This window comes from Gymnoscopelus braueri (genome assembly GCF_963280865.1).
Source record: "Gymnoscopelus braueri genome assembly, chromosome: 2".
NCBI classification, from domain to species: Eukaryota; Metazoa; Chordata; class Actinopteri; order Myctophiformes; family Myctophidae; genus Gymnoscopelus; species Gymnoscopelus braueri.
In genome coordinates this window covers 7,795,195-7,803,109 of record NC_137604.1, presented here as the reverse complement: position 1 = coordinate 7,803,109, position 7,915 = coordinate 7,795,195, and positions in this window count along the sequence as shown.

Here is a 7,915-nt window from a genome sequence, read left to right as displayed (position 1 = left end):
GTTCTCTGACTATTAGACATAGGGTAGGAGAGGTCATGCAGGTGGCTGGAGTGACCCGAGGACAATGCAGAATACAGAACCAGATAGATACAGATGATCTGCTCTGGTGTGAATTAGCTGATAAGAAGAATTATTAGACATAGGCTACGGGACACAAGACCTTCTGATCTACAGTATCTGTAGCAGAGTAGCATCAGCCTGAAGCCGAAGGCCGTATATCCTCCCCGGACAGGGAGATTTCCTCTTGACTTAGTGGTAAATGTTTTCTATCCCATGCGCGATCTCTAGGTTTGAATCTCGGGTGTACATATCGCTGCTCATAAAAGTGATCAGAGGTCTAGAATACCCCTTGTTTTGATTTCAGATGAATAAAGGTGACCTATGATTTGTAAAATGTGACCTTAGGTGTGTAATTTATTAATTAATTTTTTCGTACGTGCACTTTGTTTTTTATTTGTTAGAAGATAGTTCTCATTGTGTTTCAATTTTTGAAGTACAGTGTTCTACCAGGGTCAAGTCATTTTCTTTCTGAAATCTTCTTTTCTAAGATAAAACCAGTGGTTGTCCACAACTTTATTGATCAGAACCTTTATTATACTGGAAACTAGCGGTTCTACCTTTAGGGGTTTGATTTACATAAAACCACTAATTATCATTCTTTTTCTAAATATCTACTTTTTGAAAGTGTATATAACATGCAGCTAACAAGAGATGTACTGACTCGTAGTGCATTGTATGTAATTATGGAGGAACAGGATTAGGTCCGGAGGGCACCTGCCTGGAATGCCTTGTACGGGATGAGGAGAGCGTGTTAAAACCTGAGGTGGAGCCTCCTCAAAAGGTGGCTGTTCGTGGGTACAGTGGAATCAGTTCTGTTGTATGGGGCTGAGCTGTAGGGGGTGCTATGGGGGGTCGGCGACCCCTTAGTTCTGGCGCTGGCTGGGGGGCTGGGAGCTCCACATGCACGCGCGAGCACGCACCGTCAGCTGCTGTCTTAACACCTTAAAGTTTAAACAATAGCCTCTCAAGGTTCGCGCCGTCAGCGGCGAGCCGTTCTCAATAGCGTCTACCTGGCTGCTTTGCATAACATTAGGCTACTCGAAAAAAGCCATGGACTTGAACTGAATGTGTACATTCCTCTCACAATGAGAGACAACAGTCTCTGCACTGCAGAGTGTGAAGGGGATCGCTTAGAAGAGGACCCAGTTCTCTGAGACAAGACAAAGACAAGTTGTCTGATTATTTTAAGTACTTATGTGTGGGTGAGTCTATGTAAAGGGCTTTTATATAAAACTAAAAGGAAAATAAAATAATTAATTAATTGAAACAAAAAACAACAAATTAACAATGCAACTAAATAATAAAATATAATTACATTAAAAATCACATGTTGAATACAGTATTTCAACTAGCACTGAGCTGATTGGCTATGTGCACATGCGTGCACGTGCGCGTGCACGTGACGTCAGAAAATATAGCCCCCCTAGTTCAAAAATCCACAGCTCATCACTGGGGCTGAGACATACGTCTACACAAGAATGCTAGAAAATAGGCTCTATGCACAGCAGCCATATTGGAAAGAAATTGGGCCTCTTCCTTACTTCCTTCACAGGTTTTACCAACGATACTAATAAAGGCTCTGTTCCATTTCATGCAGCACAGTGGTTCTCAAACCTTTCAATTTCAAGGACTCTGAGAACTCTGAGAGTGAACAAATGGAACCAAATGGACCCTTACGGGTCCATTTGGTTCCATTTGTACACCCTCAGAGTAACACCTTTTTAAGGGGCCATTTGGAACCCCCTCAAGGAACCATGAGGGTCCCTGGACCACACTTTGAAACCCACTGGTGTAGCAGAGTGTTTCCAGTGAGCCAACATGCACAATATCAGCACCCTGACTCTGTTTGACCAGAATGGAACAGAGCCTTCATTAGAATCATTGGTAACACCTGTGAAGGAAGTAAGAAGAGGTCCAATGTATACTTGCTGTCACCACGTCAGAAACGTGGACCTCTACGGAGGCCTCCCGCGGGTCACAGACAAGGTCAGAGAGATGAGGATGAGGATGAGGCTGGCTTGGTCACTGACCGTGACCGTGGGAGCCAACCCAGGGCACAGCGAGGAGGGGAAAGAGGTGCTCCACCTACAGTAGTATGTGGACACTGCTGCACGGCAGCTGAGCTACACTGCAGAGCTCCAGACCATGACGCTGGATAGGAGGGAGTGGAAGGCAGCGATTCAAGGAGTCCTGAGTTGGTGTCGGCTAGTGGCGCACCTCATTGCATTTACTTATTTTTGCATTTTCTATTTTTATGATGTGGAAAATATCTATATTTTCATTCATTTTATATATTTTTATTAAAAATATGTTGTATATCATCGGCTATGTGAAAATAGACGATCTACAAGCACACAATGAGCTGCAATGATTATGCGACACATGAGCTTGTAGATCTGCTATTTTCTTTTAATGTTTTAAATATTTTAACAGCACTTGTGTTATATGGGCGTCCCCTGGCCCAAAATAGTTTCAGATGGCCAAATAGGTCTACCTGTACATTAAAACAATAAGTGTTCATTGTTCTTTTGTGATAACAAAACATTATTCTTATACATTCATATACAAACATACATACATCTGCCTTCCCCCACCCCCATCCCAAACTCCCCTTATCAAGGACAAAATCACACCCAGTGTGAAGTGAGCGGTGCTATTTATGAGTTATTAATTTCATCATGCATCTCGATGCCAATCACAGCACGTCCTGCGAAGTGACGTGCTTACATTTTTTACATTATTATTAATTTCATCATGCGTCTCGCTAGCCAATCACAGCGCGTCTGCGAAGTTTGAAGTTAATTTCATCATGTGTCTCGCTAGCCAATCACAGCACGTCCTGCAAAGCTTAGCCTATGGGCGTGTTTTCCACAGCATGGCGTCACAGCGAAAGACACATTTTCACGACGGAAAAAAAAACTTTCACCACGGATGGGTCCTAAACCCTATTATAGGAGCGGTTACACCGCACAAAAACCTACAGGGATGCCCCCTTAAGGTCCTTACACACCGGGGCGATTTTTTCGTGCGAATAATACGCTTTTTTTAAAAACCTTATAAAGTCAATGCAAGCGTACATGGCGCGAAAAAGCGGAAAAGCGAAGCGAAAAAGCGTCTTTTAATTATTCGGAACGAGTCCGAATTTTGCGTATATTCGCACATTCGCCGGTGTGTAACCGCCTTTAGTCAGCTGGTCCAGGGAAAACCCATTAGACTTTACCAGATTAATAAGAAAACAAAAAGAAAGCTACCTGACATACTGGAAAAAGACAACCCAAAACCAAAGCTAAATGGAATGCTATCTAGCACTAAAAAGAGAATATAGATTGGCAGACTAACTGAGCACGACCCAAAACTTAGGAAAGCCTTGACTAGGTACAGACTCAGTGAACACAACCTTGCTATAATAATAATAATAATAATAATAATAATAATAATAATAATAATAATAATAATAATAATAATAATATAATAATAATAAACTTTATTTATAAAGCACTTTTCAAAAACAGTGTTACAAATTGCTTTTGAGTGCCAAAACCATCCATAGGGATAAACAATAACAGTCAATTAGATTTCATAGATAAAATATACAACCAAAATTAAACCCAAAGGATCTACATAAACGTACATACACGTATACATATATATATATTGAAAGTAACACAATTGAGACCAAATGGCAAGGTAATTAAGGGTACTAAAATCTAAGGAAAGGCCTTGGTATACAAATACGTTTTCAGGAGCGCCCGGGCCGCAAAAGCCCAATATCCCATGGTGACAAGGCTAGTTTTGGGAACTTCCAAGAGAGCCTTACCTGAGGATCTAAGGCTGCGCACCGACCAGTGCGGTTCAGAGATGTAGCTGGGAGCCAGGCTTTAAAAGTCATCAGTAAAATCTTAAAATCAACTCTGAAGGTCAGCTAGGATCGGTGTAATATGGTCATATCTCCTAGACTTTGTCAGTAATCCAGCTGCATAATTTTGTACCAGAGCTACAGAGCTGCTACCTTTAAATGCTTTTTAAATCTGAGGCTTTGTTGTGCACTATTTAAAAAGTTTTGAGAAATAAAAATCAGCTGTTTGTCCCAAAGTGACTGCAAAACATTGCTGCCATTTATTTCAAAAAAGCTTTATACCCTCATATATAAACATGTATATAACAATGCAATGTGACATAGCTCTGTTTAACACAATGCTGTACCCCCTCCAACTGTATAACATACATGGGCAACTGGCGGCCCACCTTCACTTAATGCTCACTCTCAGCTCCGAACTCAACAAGATCTGCATCTGGCTCTCTGACAACAAACTTTCATTACACCTGGGTAAAACTGAATCCATCCTCTTTGGGTCCAGTCCTAACCTTAGCAAGGCAGAGAGTTTCACGATCAAAGTGGCTGATGATGTCATCCAAAGAAAGGATGAAATTACCTACCTGGGCTCCATCTTGGAGGCAAACCTCTCTGGTAACAAAAACGCCGAAAAAGTGATCAAAATTGTCAACCAAACAACACGCTATTTGTGGAGGATTGATCGCCTAGTCAGTAAGAATACTCTGAAGATTCTTGCAGGGGCCCTCATTCAAGGTCATTATGATTATGCATGCACTTCATGGTATCACAACACCTCCAAGGCCTTAAAAACAAGGCTCCAAACATCCCAAAACAAACTTGTAAGGCTACTTCTTGGCCTCAATCACAGAACCCATCTAAACCCTGCTCATTTTGCTAGGATTGGATGGCTTAGGGTTGAGGACAGAGTACAGCAACTTGCTATGGGCCTGGTCTTCAAGATACACCTCAACATTGGGATCCCCCTGTATTTGTCAAAATACTTCCAAAATGTTAATGCAGTCCATGATCATAACACCAGAGGCAGCTCCACGGATCATGTTCAACCCAGATTTGGCTCAACTAAGGGTATGAACTCGTTCTCATGCTATTCAACAAAAATGTGGAATGCCCTACCAAAAGGAGTAAAGGAGTGTAAAACCCTACTCACTTTCAAAACTGCCCTAAAGATACACCTTCAGGAGGCTGCAATTCGAAAATGGCCCCTGTCTAAGTCTTAACCTACCCCCCCCCCTCCTTCATTTTCCTCTTTTGTATATATATATTTTTTTTTCTCTCGTCATACCAGTAACCTGAAAGCTGATTGTATGACATTCTGTATAGTAGTGTGTATATCTGCCTGCCTCTTATATTTCATCATGATGTGTGTGCATGGGGTTCTCATCTTAAACAAGCTTAGTGCTTAATGAGGGTTTCCAGTTTAGTAGACCTTGTATTGTGAATTTGTACTTCCATGTACTGTTATGTACTGTCATGTACTATTCTCATGTCTTTCTAAATAAACTACATCAATCAATCAAAATGCAGCCCGCAGGTTAATATCGGAATACTGATTATTGATTTCAGCTGTTACAATTCCAAACATGCAAACTTGACCCACTTTAATTACAGTCTATATTAGTAGCTTAACGACTATTAAAATTCTATTGTTTTTCCAATGTATTTGTATTTAAGTTCATAAAGTTAACATAAGTATAACTAAATGCATTTGAAATTAAATAAAAATGATACTTTTCAGGATTCCAATTAAAAAATAGCAAACAATTATTCAGGATTCCAATAAAAAAAATAGCAAAACTAGCAGATCTACAAGCTCAACGCATCGGCCAGTCGCACTACGACGTGTTTTGGGCTTGTAGATCGGCTATTTTTGCAATTTTTGTGTAACATAGAACGACGAAGTAGAGCAACGAGCAACCATCATCAAAGTTGCCCACCCCTGATACATAACCTACTTTCACAATTTTTAACAGTTTTTATTATATTTTGACACTTGCTTTGGCAATGTAAACGTATGTTTTCTCATGCCAATAAAGCTCCTTTGAATTGAATTGAATTGAATTGAATTGAATTGAATTGAATTGAATTGAATTGAATTGAATTGAATTGAATTGAATTGAATTGAATTGAAAACAAAGCTCTTACTTTGAAGGCCGGATGTCCGGTGCTCACTTTCGACCGGGCGGTGTAACAGTCAACGCAGTCCCTCCTCCTCCTCCTCACCCAGCAATAGCATCCTGGTCTCACAGTCAAATCAGTCCGCCGCCCACACAGAGCCTTAGACTAACAACAGAGCAGCATGTCTACAACCTCTAAGGTGGTCCTGGGAGTGTCTGTGGTCGTAACGCTGAGCACCGTGGTGGGGGTCCACGTCAAGCAGAACTGGGACCAACAGGTAGGTAGAGTAACGCCAAAAACGTGTACAAAAAGTGTCAACTTTTTAAATGAAACGTTGGCGTGGAGCTAACGGTGGCTAACGTTAGCCTGTGTGTCCTCTCTTATGTCAGGAGGACACATAAGTACCAGTGATGGGAGCAGTACTCGTTATGTTTTACTTGAGTAAAAGTATCAATACTGCGATGGCACAAATGACTCTGTTTCAGTGGTGGAAAAAGTACTCAAATTCTTTACTTAAGTAAAAGTACCAATACTGCAATATAAAAATACTCTGTTACAAGTAAAAGTCCAGAATAAAAAATTTACTTGAGTAAAAGTACAAATGTATTGCCATCAAAATGTACTTAAAGTACCAAAAGTAAAAGTACTAAATATTTGAAAATAGCAGATCTACAAGCCCACAACGCGTCGCGATGCAACGCGTTGTGAGCTTGTAGATCGGCTATTTTCAAACAGCCTATGTCTAAAATAGGGCTAAAGTGGTTAATGTATGTTTTATAATGTAATAATGCACATCTGCAAAGTAACTAGTAACTAAAGTTTTCAAGTAAATGTAGTGGAGTAAAAGTACAATATTTGCCTCTGAGATGTAGTGGAGTAGAAGTAAAAGTATTGGAAATTGGAAATACTCAAGTAAAGTACAAATACCTCAAAATTGTACTTAAGTACAGTACTTAAGTAAATGTACTTAGTTACTTTCCACCACTGCTCTGTTACTAGTAAAAGCTGGGAATGCACAATGTAATTTGAGTAAAAGTAAAAAAGTGTTGGCAATTGGCATAGAAATGTACTTTAAAGTATCAAAAGTTGAAAGTACTCATTATGCAGAATGTCCCATTTCACACGTTTTCAAATGTATAACAATCGTTTGAAAATAGCAGATCTACAAGCTCACAATGCGCCTGTAGATCTGCTATTTTCTAATGGCCAAAATGTATATAGGGCTGAAGTGGTATAATGTATGTTTTGTAATAATAATCAAAAACTAAGTAGCTAGTAACTAGAGTTTTCAAATAATTGTAGTGGAGTAAAAGTATAATATTTCCCTCTGTGGTGTAGTGGAGTAAAAGTACTGAAAATTGGAAATACTCCAGTAAAGTTAAAGAAATACCTCAGAATTGTACTTATTACTTTACAAGACTGCGGGTACAGTGGTGGAAGATGTACTCAGATGTTTTACTTAAGTAGCAACACCACAATGTAGAAATACTCTTATTACAAGTAAAAAAGTCCTGTGTTGAAAATGTGACTTGAGTAAAATTACAAAAGTATTGCCATTAAATATACTTAACATAACAAAATATAATAAATATTATAATAAATATAGTGCAGAATATCCCAAATGACAAAATTATTCAAAAGTTGCAGATCTGCAAGCTCACAACTCGTTGTGGACGTGAGGCAATTTTCTGAATAGCCCAAGTATAAAATATGGCTTAATTGGTTAATGTAATATGCTTTGTAATAACATGATGAATCTGCAAAGTAACTAAATAATCAGTCAGTCAGCTTTTATTTGACCTCAGCATTACAACTAGGGGTGGGACGATATGGGTACCTCACGATACGATATATATCACGATATTAGGTCCACGATAACAATAT